Below are 7,052 nucleotides of genomic sequence, written 5' to 3'. Positions count from 1 at the left end.
TCTTAAATTATAATTAACAGCAATGAGAAAACGTTGCCTGTTCACTTCTTCAGAGAATCAAGTCATGTTTTTACCATTAAAAAGCTTGAGCCCATGATTATTATCTGTATAATTGCTCAGCTCCTCCAAATTGCAGCTCAGGACAACAGAATAGGAAGAAGGAAGACTCTTACCACAATTTAATAAAGCCTTCAAAATTAGATTGTTGGTTTTTTTTTTCCAGAAGACTTTAAACCTTCCATAATATTTAATCCATAAGACCTCTTTTTGGCCCCGTATCAAATATTCATATCATCTTTTTCTTTGTACCAAATGCAGTTGATAGGACTTAGGCGGTTAGCTTTAGAAAATATATCGTCCTAATTTTTCTCCTGACAAAATTTCCAAGAGGATGTAACAAAGGAGAAGAGAATAAATTAAATTTCTTTGGGGAGCCATGCTGGGGGCTCTAGGCTGTGCTTATGGAGGAGAAAATGAGACCCTCAAACGCGGTGCTTCATCACAGGCATGGACATTAGAAGCCCAATCCCCCTCAACACCCTCCCCCCGAATCTCTCCCCTTTCCTTTAAATAGCATAGTAGGCAACCATTACTGCCAATAGGCCTTGTGTTGTGGGGCCCATCGCGTCTCTTTTCTCACTTTCTAGTTGTAATTTGTTTCTGGGTCTAACTTCAGGCTCACCCTCTGTTCTGGAGATCCTTCCACACATGACAACATAGCTTTATGTGGGCATCTTGTTCTTTTCCTCTGCATTCCTATCTCCCCGCTAAAGCCACACCTATCTTCCTCTGGAAGGTACTGCTCCATGCTGTTGTTCAGATCCTTAAGCAAATGCTATTGTGTGTCTCTCTAATTCAGCATATGACTCTCAATAAAGGATACCACGATCTCTTCTCTACTCATAGATGGACCATGTCTTACACGTGTGAAAATATGTTAATTTCTGAATCTCAAAATCCCCTGCACTATCTTTTCCTTACATATCCCATAACGACTTCACTTGTACAGATCTGGGAAAATAGACTTTGAAATATTTAGGAACAAGCCAAAGCCATTCTGCCCATGTTCAGTAGCTATGTCTAATGTGCCAATAGGAATCTACTAAGTCCATTATTTATATAAAGACATTTAGGTTCCTAGTTTTAGATCTCTATTAGTAGCTGTGTCTATTGCTAAATTGTTGTGGGGTTTGTTTGTTTTTTAGATGAGAATACATTAAATCACCCGGAAATCTGTGAACTCTTCAAATTATTCTGATTTCTGTGAACCTAGCCTCTGCTACTTTTCTTCTGGTGGTACACATTCCCTTCAACACTCAAATATGTAACATTCCACATGCCATGCTTCCTGCTCCAATGCTGGCTGTCTCCTAGGTCCGTCTCTTCTCCACAAACTCTTTAGTTGCCTCCTCCAATGCTCTGTTCAATACCCACTTCTGTTTAGTACTTATTTAATACTCAGGAGTAGAAAGATTTATTTTGCTCATTGTTTCTGGGTGGTCGGTCCAGGAATAACTGGTTTCACGCACTATGGTGAGACATTGTGAAAGAAATAATATGTAGAGGAAGCCTCATGGTGGACAAGAAACAAAGAAAGAGGAAGTGACCAGAGGCCATACATAATCAGCAAAGACTCCTAGTACTGACTTCCTCCAGCTAAGAAGGAAATTTCCACTAACTCCCAAAACAGTAGTCACATTTGATGGCCCAGTGTTCACCACATGAACCTATGAGAGACAGTTCACACACAAACTGTAATGTGAAATGTAAATCTTAGAATTGGGCAAAGAAGTCAGCCATTTTGTAACTTCTACTCAGATTTACATCTGGGTATTTGAGATTATTCAGGTACCTGTTCTGGGAAAAGGGATTCCTGCACAGACTCTCTCAAGATGCTAAATCTCGATATATAAGCATCATAATGCACAAGCAATGTATTAATAACTGGGGTTCCCAAGGAGTTCCCAGTGTCAACAAAAAGCCCAAACACCTACAACAGAACATAAACAGAACATGCTATTAAAAAAAACATAGACTAATGCCTGAACTCTTTCTATGTGCTCTCTGCCAATCATCTTGGTGTTAGCAACACTCCTCGTCTCTCCTGCCGCTAAGTAGCATTTTTCAGGGCCTCCTTTGCCTTGAGCATTAAAGCCTAAGATAAAAAACTCACCTGCATAAGATGGAACAAAGGATTCTAAACTTTTCCTGGACAAAGGCAGGGAAGATTGGATAGAAACGTGTTCCCAATTAAAGACTAAGTCCTGGAGTCCAGAAGATTGAGTCTAGCACACTTCTGTGACCTTCAACAAATTGCTTAACATCTATGAAGCTAATTTTCTTTATGTAAATAATGGCCTGGATAGGTTGACTGTTATGCTGAGTATTTAAGTGACATAGAAAATCTAGAGAAGTTAGAACAACCAATAGAGTATATTCAATGTTTCCCAACCCCTGGATGTTTAACTAACTCTGTTCTCATTGTGGTGATCAAATACTTGAGAAGTAATTTAAGAGAGGAAGATTTATTTTGGCTGTGGGTTTAAGAAGGGACACACTCTACCATGGGGGAAAGTCCCACTAAGCAGAAGCATGAAACTGCTTGTCTCATTGTGTCCACAGTCAAGAGCCAAAAGCAGATAGAAAGTGGTCTAGGCTCTGAAGCATCAAGGACACTCCAACTGACATACTTCCTCTTCAAACAGCACCACCAGTGTTCAATCACATGAGCCTATGGGACACTTCACATGCCAATCAGGACAGACTGGAAAGAGACAGATGTGACTGGACTGTGAGTGAATAGACACGGAGGGCACCAGCCACTCTACTTAGTGTTCTACATGTATGGTCTTGCTTTCCTTTTTCTACAGTGAGGAGCTTAAAGCTCCAAGAGGATAAGGAACATGCTCAGTTGTAATCAAACATGTATTAAGATGTAGAATCCTTCAGCCACCTTAACATGTACTGTTAATAATGCCTCCAAAGGATTGTTGTTATATCTCAGTGGCAGAGTGCTTCCCTATAGGGTCATGAGTTCAATATTCAACACCGCAACTAATAATGATAAATCATCATTAAATCTTCTTCATCATGATGATGATCATCATCATCTCATCAACATCATCACCATCTCATCAGCATCATCACCATCACCACCATCACCATGATGATGCTTCAGTGATATTCCTGATCAAGGAGACTTCCTCTGTACCAACAAATCTGTTTTCTACAAAATCGCAGATGTTCTAGTCAGAAAGCAATGCCTAATATTCAGAAAGGCAAATGTCTGTAATTCAGAAGAAAGTGTGTGGAAATGGCTAGCCAGAAAGCTTCTTGCTCTATTCCAAGAAAAAGATGGAAAGGCCTAGGCTAGTTCAGGGCAGTGAATGTGGAAGGACCCAGGTTCTGAGCAAGGAATCATGCAAGGAATCTCAGCAACTTACAATTACAAAGAGTGTCAGATGGGGTGTGAGGAATAGGCAGGAAAGCAGAGAGAGAGAGAGAGAGAGAGAGAGAGAGAGAGAGAGAGAGAGAGAGAGAGAGAGAGAGAGAGAGAGAGGGAGGGAGGGGGAGGGAGAGGGAGGGAGAGGGAGGGAGGGGCAGGGAGAGGGAGGGAGAGGGAGGGAGAGAGAGAGAGAGGGAGAGAGAGAGAGAGAGAGGGAGGGGGAGGGAGGGAGAGAGAGAGAGGGAGGGAGGGGGAGGGAGAGGGAGGGAGAGGGAGAGAGAGGGAGAGAGAGAGAGAGAGAGAGAGAGAGAGAGAGAGAGAGAGAATATTTATTTAATTACAATATCGATTTATCTTCTTCTCTACTATGGAGAAATTTATCAGGTGTCTCCCACCAGGAGTCTCCACAGATTGTTATGGTAGAGCCCAATGATGCAAGCACAATGGGAAAAATTAATTTGTCTGGTAAATTTGGTGTCTTCAAAGCTTAACTATAGGTGCCAGCACTTGAAATTTAAAGGAAAACAAAACAAAAAAAAAAAAACAAAAACAAAAAAAAAAAAACAAGAGTTGCATTCTACCCAGGAAAGCCGAAAAATATTCTGAGAGTCAGAGGATCTGCCATCCTTGTCCTGAAGCAAAAGATAACGCAGGTGGCCATGCTTTATCCCACACGGTGCTGTTGTGGGACAACAATCCCAGTGGGGCTTCTCAGGTGCACTAGCTAAACAGGCTCAGGAATTCTCCAGCAGCCTCTGTGGCATGGAATAATTGACCAGCTGATTATTATACAAATCAGTTTTCCCTCATTTCTTCTCTTTTCCCATTAGCGTTCCCCTAAGAGTCTTTCCAATACATCAGATTGAAAATATCAACTCTGCTGCCGGATATTAGGATATTCACATTAAAATCACTAGCTTAAAGTTTAATTGTATTGATCTGATATTTAGAGGCAAGCACTCACAAAAAAATATTAGCTAGGCTAGGCTGCAGTGCCACATTGACTCGAATAGGTATCGAACATAAGACCCACTCTGCAATAATGCAACCCACAGTTACACAGGCAGAGACAAGCATGACAGGGTTGGATTCCATTACCGCCCCTCCCCCATAGAGGCCACATTTTCAGTGTATTCTCATATTCCTGTGTTAGAACCTCAATTCAAAATAGAACAGGTATTGAGGTGTGGCCCATGTGAAAATGATTAGCCAGGACCCTCTTAAATGTTACAGCATCTGATAGGCTACTTGTTACAAGGATAGGTTCATTTTCTGGGAATGAGTTCCACTCTACCCTACCTCCTTTTTGTAAACATGTGCACACAGCATGCATCTCTGAGAACGATGCAACAAGAAAACCCAAAGCAGATCACAAAACCTTAAGGTCAAAGTCCAAGTGCACCTGCAGGTCGGCCTTCCCATCCTCCAAGTCTATGACAAATCCAGCAAAATAGACAGAGGCACTGGTCAGTTCTGTCCTTTTAACTGTCTCTGTTTTAATATTACCGTGCTCTTTAAGGGACAAAGAAAGTGATAAGGCAGACTACCTGGTGGGGAACTGAGGAGTCAAGGGCCCTAGCAAAGTCCCATTGACTTCTGAATAGAATAGCAGTGGAAGATTGAAGTTATAGAAAGTCCTGCAGTTGTGGCTCCTTGGTAAAGCATGTGTCTTTATTCATGAAACCCAGTGTTCAATGCCAGTCCTGGTAGAAGAAGGAGAGAAGGAGGAGAAGAGAGAGGAAGAAGGGCAGAGGGAAGAAGAGGAGAGGAGGAGAAGGAGGAGGAGTCACAGAAAACAGGTAGGTCTAGAACAAAACAGAGTCAAACAAATACAGAAATCTGGCTGGTGACATTGACTCAACTGAATAATTACATGTTTGTTACTTTACATCCCAAACGTTAACAACTAAAAGATGAAGACACTAATGATCTCTCTCCTCTCCATCTTCATCCTCCCCGCACAGGGTTTAAAGTCTGGGAGCAACACAAATTGGGGTAAAAACTTGGATCCCCCACTTGCTGAATATGGTGTGTGAGAGAAGACAGTCTGTCTGAGCCCATGTTGTATTTTTGGAGGCAGGGGAATAATTATGACCTCAGCAGTAAGCACTGAATGAAACAAAATGGGGAAAATACTCAACACAAGAGATGTTCAGTATTATTTTACTTCTGTCCTACTTTAAAACAATGTTATAACGTATCTAACTAAAGTAGAGATGAACATCTTTTTTAAAAACCCTTCAAGTTCTATGTAAATGCAGAGTTTCAATTACAGTGATTCTTCAATTTGCTTTTCTTTGTTTATACATACACTGGTATCTTTCTCTTTTTTTCTCGGAAAACGGGATTTGCGGTTAGAAGTCAAACTGAAGGAAGACCTGCTTCAAAGCTGATGCAGACAGTGGATAGCTGAGGTTATGGTTGGATGGTGCCTGATAAGTCAGCAAATAAAACCAAGTAACAACAATTGACATCGTTGGAAGTAGAGAACCAGAAAACATGAGAGCAGGCGACTGTGTTTTTAAAAACCTTCTTGATACGGGTGAAGCCCCCAATAGGAAAGAAAAATAATAAGTACCAGTGCACTCCGAAGAAGATGACGTTTGCACGGGACCCTCCAGGGACTGCATGAACACAAACCTCTCTGAGCATGACTCCCAACATCCTCCTCCAACTGCTGTCTGAAAGGATTCCTCTACCCCTGCTGCCCTGTGGTTACCCAGGACTTTCCAGGGCCTGTATCCTAACATCAGCAATAGTTCCTCCTCTAGAAACAGCATAGACGTCAACCCACTTGTTATATGAGTATGCCAGCCAGTGAAGGAGATTGTCATATCTGAAATAACCAGGGTCATGGAGCCTTAGAAACTCCAGGGCTATTAGTACACTTAGAAAGACACACAGCACAATGGGGAAACTGCTTCCTGCACATTACCCTGGGAATGGAAGACACAGCTGGAAATCAGCTCCCAGTTGCAGAAAACATCCTTCTGGGCTCAAGTTTTCAGACAAAATAAACCACCACCACCACCACCACCACCACCACCACCACCACCACCATCATCATCATCATTATTATTCAGAACTATCCTCAATGTATCTTAGTGACAGACACACACAGAGCTTATCCAGACTTCTGCTGTATCCTGTGGAGCCTGATGCTTCCTTTAAACCACAGAAGTGCCATGTGCCTGGCTTTAAAATGTGTTACAAGGCAGACAATGTAAAAGAGGCAGTTAAAGCTGAACACCCAAACAGTGTGTCCTCCGTGTCAGCTACCACCCATCCACTTCTCCACCTCTCACGGGTCTACCTCACTCTTCTGGGGAGTCCTACATCTTAAAATCCAAATGTTAAAACATAAGTTGGCCCTTCCGTTACCCTCTCTTCTCAAGAAGGCAATCCTGCACATAGATAATTGAACCTGGGCAGTTTCTTGTTTAGCTATTGCAGATGGGTTGCATGTCACATCGTTCATGCTATAGCCAGTAAACAAGAGACTGGTAGCCGAAAGAAAAGTAAAATCACTCTGGCAGGCTTTGGTTCCGGGATTTTACATTTCCATTCTCTTCACGATTGGCCTTGTTCTTCGTTTTGAAATTTGGAA

The 7,052-nt window shown here is 42.0% G+C and overlaps 1 long non-coding RNA gene across 1 annotated transcript in view; it reads left to right on the top strand.

Moving 5' to 3' along the window:
* The window catches only part of Gm40159, a 101,288-nt gene extending 95,967 nt beyond the window's left edge, over positions 1-5,321 (top strand). Inside the window, exon 3 of the long non-coding RNA XR_867681.1 lies at positions 5,134-5,321. This is a non-coding gene — a long non-coding RNA (predicted gene, 40159). The remainder of the gene's footprint in view (positions 1-5,133) is intronic.
* The last annotated feature ends 1,731 nt before the right edge of the window (positions 5,322-7,052 follow it).

The sequence above is a fragment of the Mus musculus genome, chromosome 3 (assembly GCF_000001635.26).
Source record: "Mus musculus strain C57BL/6J chromosome 3, GRCm38.p6 C57BL/6J".
Classification (NCBI taxonomy): domain Eukaryota; kingdom Metazoa; phylum Chordata; class Mammalia; order Rodentia; family Muridae; genus Mus; species Mus musculus.
Note: the sequence above shows the minus strand (reverse complement) of the source record. Positions and strands in the feature narration are given on the sequence as shown.